A 6,647-nucleotide genomic window follows, 5' to 3' on the forward strand; every position below is an offset into this window, starting at 1 on the left:
CGGGCGAGAGACTCTCCATCTCACGGCGTGTACCATAAAACTGCTTTGCCTGCGGAGCCTCTTACTGCTGACACGTAGCATTTGATTTCAACAAGAAGGTCATGATTATTTATGAGCACTGCAGAGACTAATAAAAGGATCTCATTTTCCTCCCCCCCCACCCTCCCCCTCTCTCCCTCACCAACCCCCACCCCCCCCCCCCCCCCACCCGCCGCCGCCACCCCCCGCCCCCCCCCCGCCATCCCCATAAGCACCATCATCTAAATTAATAGATTAACCGCATAAATATAAATATAAATTAGAGGCGCCCGGTGCTCCCCACAGGCGACAGCTCAGCTGAAACCAGCAATAATTTTATCGTCTCATTTTTCACTCTCGGTCTCAGGTAGACACAGGCAGCGAACGAGCTGTCTGTCTGTCTCTCTGTCCGTCTGTCTGTCAGTCAGATTCAGGCAAAGAATGGAGTGTCTTAAGCCTCTCCCCCCCCCCACCCCCACCCCCCCCCACCCGCCTTCCTGCTTTCATGTGCGGTTTTGGTCATTTCTGAGAACGTTCCAGAATGTCTTTGCGACATTGGTGGGTCACAGAGCACATCTGGCCAGCGCGAGGTACTGCGTCTGTGTGCTTGTGAGCGAGCGAGCGAGCGAGCGAGCGCTTTAATCAACGGGAAAGGACGAGAGAGGGAGGAGGTGGGGTCGGGGGAAGAGAGGAATCCGTCAGGAATTGACATGAGCGACGTCCGTCAGTGAAAGAGCCCATTCGGTTTATTCCATCGCTGATTCGGTTTTGCTTTCCAAACGTTGTTAGTCGAGGCAACACCGCAATACGTTAGTTTTAACACGACAGCAAATGGGAGGCAGGAAATGATCTCCTACTGTGATGGGCGGCAGACTCGCTATTCAGTGATCTCCGCCTGAGAAGACTGTACGTGTTTGTTTGTGTGGCAAACAAATGCAGCCGTTTTGCACTCAGCGATGCCCGCAAACAGTCAGGAGGTGTATCTGGGGGATAGTTGGCCAAGACACCAGGGGAAACGCTTTTCTATTTTCAAATCCTGTCCGTGGGATCTTTAATGTCATCATCATCATCAGCAGCAACAACAACAACAACAACGAGTTGTTGCTCATTTGTACGACGCCCCTCCAAGTAGGATAACCTCACAGAACGCTTCGCAAAGTTGCCTTCACCTGAGCGTGAAGGCAGTACAATGGTTTAATGACTCGTGCATTGTTTCGAATGTATCACAAGGGGCCATGTTGGTAAAGTCTTAGGATCTCCGCTCTATTTCCGGTCACGACGTCACATTAGATAATGTCTGTAACCCGCAGGTGTCAGCTTGGCTCGCCCGCCCGTTGGTCAAAGGGTTGTGGGTTCAAGCCCCAGATTGGAGCATTGTGCTAACAACCACAACAGGTTATATTTGTCTCGCGCCTTTCACGACGGGAGGATGTCCCAAGGCGCTGGACAGCCAGGGATTTGGACCCGAGCCGGGACTGGGGATCAGGAGGGGGTGGAGGGCGGGGAGGGTAGTGGTAGGAGGGTGACCGAAGGCGCGCTCGAAGACGAGGGTCTTGAGTCGTGCCTTGAAGGAGGCAAGGGAGGGGGCGAGGCGAAGGCACTATGGGATGGAGTTCCAAAGGGTGGGGTGGGGTGGGGCGGGCCGGGCGGGGAGCACGGAGCAGGCCGGAGCCCGCTGAGCGGAGGAAGGGGCAGGTTGACGTGATAAGGCAGAGGGATTGCATTAATGCTCCAGGGAGCACGCACAGTGTCTTTTTACCAGACTTTTTAGAGCTTCATCCAACAGGTCCGGGCAATCATCAGTAAGTATGACGTTGTAGAAATTCGACAATTTCCCGTTTGTTATTAAGAAATCAGTTAAGTGACCTCGGCAACAGCGATGGGTAACCAACACGGTCTGGAACGGCTGTGATCCCGACCGCACTCACACTCTGGTTTGGCTTCTCGGGATCATCTACAGCAGCTACTAAAGCTATTAAAGCGAAAACGGTTCATTCAAAGAATGTACTCCAAGCCATTTCCTCAGCTCTCCAGGAGTTCGGACTTCAACAGGAGTCCCATTTGTGGTCAGCGATGACTGTTAGGGGGGAAACACAGAAAGGCTGAGTTGTCAAGTTTAATCTTGCAGGCGAATCGAGTAGAGGTGGGAGCTTTCCAAAGAGGAAAAAAAAAAGACCCACTGCAATTCTTAAAACGCTCGGAGGGACTGTGTGCGATAACTCCAACTCTGAACCTCTGAGGTGCTACAAAACAATACCAAGACAATGTGTTTCATTTTATTTCGTCCAAGTCTCTCGACTGACCTCGGGGGAATTGTGTCCTGAACTCATCTGTCTCTCCGCTTGATTGGAAGTTTTCCTTTATCCACTTGATTCTTCAAAGGAGAAATCAGGTTGTGCTCCGAGCAACTGTGTGGGATTTGCTACAACAGATTCCAGGGCAAATTTATGCTGGAGGAAATTTCAGGACAAGTAGGACTGAATTGCGATGTCAAACAGCGAGACACACATACAGGTCTTGAAGGTGGGGGCGAGGCGGAGGGACTGAGGGATGGAGTTCTAGAGAGTAGGGGCAGAGTGGCTGAAGACCCACCCGCCAATAGTGGGGCGAGCGAGGCGGGGGACGTGAAGCGGGCCAGTGCCCGCTGAGCGGAGGGAGTGAACATGATGGTAGGACGTTAGGAGGTCGCAGAGGTAGGGGGGAAGCAAGACCGCGCAGGGCTCTTACTTAGTCCTAGGTGAACAGAGGCCTATCAAGAGCAAGGAAACTTGCCCAACATTTCGCCCTGCCGGGAATCAAACCCAGGTCCTCTTGCTTGCGAGGTGAGGGCTCTAAACACTAAGCTACAGAGAAAGAAAGAGTAAGAGAGACACAGAGAACAGAAGCCGGGGAAAGAGTAGAAAACATCACTCGGATGATCCTGAATGGCTCGGTGACTCTGGAAAGAATTTGCATTTTAATAATATATAACTACCTTTGAATTTGATATAGGGCCTAATCCCGTCTTCGAGATGTCTCAAAGCGCTTCGCAGAATATACTGTAAAGTGAATTGACTCTATATTTTGTGGGCGAAACGCAGGAGCCAATTGCTCACAGCAGCGTCCCCACAAACAGTCGTGGGTTGAGTGACCAAATTATTAGAAGGGATTTTTTTCAGAAGGGATTATTTATTACTCCCGGAAAGCGATCTACCATTGATTAACAACTGGGTTCCTACCTCCTCCTCGGTAAACAGAGGTGTGTGTGCGTGTGTGTGTGTGTAGAGTAAGGAAACTTGTCCAAAGGTTTCACTTTATCACACTAATTAGCGTTAAGTGCAGTTAATTTCTTTGTGGACAAACGTAGCAACCGTTTTGCATACGGCACGGTCCCAAGAATAGCCAAGAGTTGAATGATTGAATTATCTGGCGGATTGTTGGCTGGAACCCCAGCGAGGAAATGTTTTAGAATCGGATCTTTATCATCTGCCTGAAAGACAGGTTGACAGGTGGCTTAATGTCTCATCTGAAAGATGGCACCTCCACAATGCAACTCGTCCCAGAGTAGCTCTCTGGAGAGTGAGCCGATTTACAGCCGTATTGCCCATACATTGGCTTGTTTGGGCATTATTACATATATAATATATTATTGTCGTACATAAGAACTTGCTCGGGCGAAAACGTCAAAGGTCCATCCGGTTTGCCTTACACCATCCTGGCAGTCCCTTGACATGTCGTGTCCCGAACATGTCAATATCCCGAGACATTATTTCCCAACAGGAATCTATCTAAATCGTTCTTGAAGCAAACAACAGTTTCTGCTTCCGAGGGAGCCTTGTCCACACATTTACTGCTCGCTCACCGAAGTAGCTTGTATGTTGTAAGCCTTAATTAAAACAGTCACTGCATTTGTCAATGATTATCTGCGAAGCTCTCCTTAAACATCAGCAGATTTCGTAGCTTTTATCTCCCAGTTTAAATCTCTTATACATATATGTATATATATATATAATACTGCATATAGATATCAAGCAGCCAGAGATGGCCAGGTAGCAGGAGAAATTAAAAATAACGCATGTTATCACACCTTATGCCCTCAGTGCCCTTCACGAAACGTGTCTGGTGAGTAAATACCTAAACAAATCAAACACAAAGAGAGACAAAGAGAGAATCTGAATGGCTTCCCCGAATCATTCAGCTTGAATTTGGTCCGGTGGGGGTGGGGGGGGGGGGGGGGGGAGTGTGGGCGATGATGATGAGTTTACCCGTCAACCAGGTGGAGGCGTTCAGTTTCTAAACATTACCCACCCCTCCTCCACGACTCCCTCCTCATCTATCGCCGAGGAATTGGAACTAAATATAAACTCTTAATGAATTAGTCAAAGCTTTTTCCACCCAGATCAATGTCGCAAGAGGTAAGTGTCTGGAGCTGCTTCCACCCCCCCCCCCCCCCCACCGCCAACCGCACCACCCACCCATCATCTGGGGCAGGAAACTGAGACTGGGCTCAGTGTCAGTTACCTAACGTCTGACGTCGTTTGAAGTGACTGCTCCGGTGAGTGAGCCGTGGCTTATTTACGAAGTGGAAAGTGCAGGCTGGGGTGACCTGCCTCCACATTTACATAACAAACAAATCATCTCCGGGCACCACACCCAGCAGCTCACAGAGCGCTTGAGGTCCTGTGCGGAAGAGAGTCAGCTAAAGTGAACTCCACAGCCGCCCTACCTCCTCCACCGGCTCCTGGTTGTGTCTTAGATCTTACCGTAATAATAATAATAATCATCATCATCATCATCCGTTGCATTTGACTATATATATTTTGCAGGCGAAACCATCCACCTTGCAACCAGGAAAAGCAATAATTCACAATCTAAACTGACACTGTATTAAAAATAATAATCCTTGAATTTCCTACGTTTCGTTTGAAAGACTGGGGTAAGAATTACGATGTGCGATATAGTATAACGTCCAAAAGACAGGGACAGAAGGGAGTCACGGTCATGTTCGCGGGACAATAAGTTGTCCCACAGTGTGTTTCATCGTCCCTGGACTGAGACAGAATTAGACGTTACCAGAGACTCGCAAGTAGAGCTGCTGTATGTGTTCAGTGAAATTGCCAAAGCGTTTCGACAACACACGGCTACAAAGGACAACAAAGGGAGGTTGTCTGTCTGCAGTGGCTTCTGAGCTGGAATGGGAAGCCTCTGTCTGGCACCAGTGTTAATGAAGAGCTGTCACTGTCAGAGGCTCGAGTGTGATTAGACCCATAGGATCCACAACCAAACTCTTATCACCGCGGCTTTTTCCTTCTTCCTACAATGACAGAAACCTTTGTGAACGGACGTGCAGTTTCGGACGATTCGACCTGTGTTCTGACCTTACTCATTCCCTCGTGATAATATTGACGGGGGGGGGGGGGGGCGGGCGGGGATGTGGGGGGTATGGGAGTGGGGGGCGTGGAATCTTCTTCTGCTAACGTTCGCGAAAGGATTCTGGAAAAGATAAGATTTCGCTGCGGTCACGTAGGAGGAGGCGCGGCAGAGAGGCCTAAGAGCCGCAGATAGAGAGAATTCACTGCACTTAACGACAGTAGTTATTGGTGGGACCTGGATGTATCTTACCTGACGCTCTGGGACCTTCCCCAAAGCCGTCTTCATTGGACTGCGATTAGTGTCCAGAGATCGGTTGTTACAGCTGCCGGATTCACTTGACGCGAGCACTTCTGTGACACTCGCCGTTCAGTCCCTACTATGAGCTCACCCTGCGTTAAAACAACATCGGCAACGTGCAACTATATAGCGCCCCTCACGCAAGGCACGATCGAAAAGGAAGGTCTTCAGGTGACGTGATCCGAAGATGGGGACGAAAGGGGCAAGTTGGAGGGATAGAGGATAGAGCGATAGAGGAAAACAAGAAGCTACGCGTAGAGCGTAAACCCGTACTGCAGTGTACCATGGAGTGCGAGTGCAATAGACTTGTGATTCACTTCTCCTCCCCCCCCCCCCACCCCCCAACTCTCACACGCACAGACACGCACATATATATAGCCGCACAAACATAACACACACGTACGCACGACTCGCCTGAGAGCCCGAGGGAGAACCATCAGGGCTTAAAGCGTCCCAGCAAACACAGAAACAAAACCCTGAATTTTCTCAATGGAGCCCTGCAGGAAAACAATACCGGAAACCAATCTGTGAGCCCAGCGTATCGTTCTCAGGCCCGTCTGTGTGCATTCCACAGATGGCAATCACACTCCCACGGGCCTTTGGCTTCGAGGAGAATAGAGCACTTAGAACCATGGAAGGTCACAGCGCAGCAACGCACCATTTGGCCCATCAGGTCTGCGCTGCTGTTGTTCTCTGCGCGGACCACTTTGCCCTAACCTCAATCTCCCGCTCGCTTCCCCATAACTTTTAATATTCTTCTTTCTCGAGCGTTCCTTGACGTTTACCCCCTTGACGTGTGAAGCTCACTGTACAAATTCAAATTGCTATCAAGAATCTGCCTATTTTTTAATGATTGTCATAATAATCTTTGCATTTGACATAGCGACTTATCACGTCTTCGAGACGTCTCAAAGCGCTTCACAGAATACACTGTAAACTGAATTGATTGTATATTTTGTGAGCGACCAGATTACCATTAT

Source organism: Callorhinchus milii, unplaced genomic scaffold, assembly GCF_018977255.1.
Source record: "Callorhinchus milii isolate IMCB2004 unplaced genomic scaffold, IMCB_Cmil_1.0 Scaffold3, whole genome shotgun sequence".
In the NCBI taxonomy this organism is placed as follows: Eukaryota; Metazoa; Chordata; class Chondrichthyes; order Chimaeriformes; family Callorhinchidae; genus Callorhinchus; species Callorhinchus milii.